Raw genomic sequence first — 1,265 nt, forward strand, 5'->3', positions numbered from 1 at the left:
AAGCATTTCAAATGAACTCTGAAAAGATTGAAAGTTGGCATGGTATCATCATTTCATCCACATAGCATGTGCAAGAAAGTTGAGAGGGTTACGGCAAAAACTGGATGTACTTTGTGTACAAAACGGACAATCTCTTTCCAAGTATCAGGATTTCATACGGAAACTCGTCTGTTACAAAGGGATTTCATTTTTTAAAACTTATTTGAACTCCTGACTTTTTGTGTGTTCAAAACGCACCATTCAAAGCCACATCATCATTTTCAATCCTTTCTGACTTCATTTGTTATTTTTCATGCATTTACTAATTATTTTGAGCTATAAGACCCTAAAATTGAAAAGCATTTCAAATGAACTCTGAAAAGGTTATAAGTTGGCATGGTATCATCATTTCATCCACATAGCATGTGCAAGAAAGTTGAGAGGGTTACGGCAAAAACTGGATGCACTTTCTGTACAAAACGGACAATCTCTTTCAAAGTATCAGGATTTCATATGGAAACTCGTCTGTTACAAAGGGATTTCATTTTTTGAAACTTATTTGAACTCCTGACTTTTTGTGTGTTCAAAATGCACCATTCAAAGCCACATCATCATTTTTCAATCCTTTCTGACTTCATTTGTTATTTTTCATGCATTTACTAATTATTTTGAGCTATAAGACCCTAAAATTGAAAAGCATTTCAAATGAACTCTGAAAAGGTTGAAAGTTGGCATGGTATCATCATTTCATCCACATAGCAGGTGCAAGAAAGTTGAGAGGGTTACGGCAAAAACTGGATGCACTTCGTGTACAAAACGGACAATCTCTTTCAAAGTATCAGGATTTCATACGGAAACTCGTCTGTTACAAAGGGATTTCATTTTTTAAAACTTATTTGAACTCCTGACTTTTTGTGTGTTCAAAATGCACCATTCAAAGCCACATCATCATTTTCAATCCTTTCTGACTTCATTTGTTATTTTTCATGCATTTACAAATTATTTTGAGCTATAAAACACTAAAATTGAAAAGCATTTCAAATGAACTCTGAAAAGGTTGAAAGTTGGCATGGTATCATCATTTCATCCACATAGCATGTGCAAGAAAGTTGAGAGGGGTTACGGCAAAAACTTGATGCACTTCGTGTACAAAACGGACAATCTCTTTCAAAGTATCAGGATTTTATACGGAAACTCGTCTGTTACAAAGGGATTTCATTTTTTAAATCTTATTTGAACTCCTGACTTTTTGTGTGTTCAAAATGCACCATTCAAAGCCACATCAT

Source organism: Triticum aestivum, chromosome 6D (genome assembly GCF_018294505.1).
Source record: "Triticum aestivum cultivar Chinese Spring chromosome 6D, IWGSC CS RefSeq v2.1, whole genome shotgun sequence".
NCBI classification, from domain to species: domain Eukaryota; kingdom Viridiplantae; phylum Streptophyta; class Magnoliopsida; order Poales; family Poaceae; genus Triticum; species Triticum aestivum.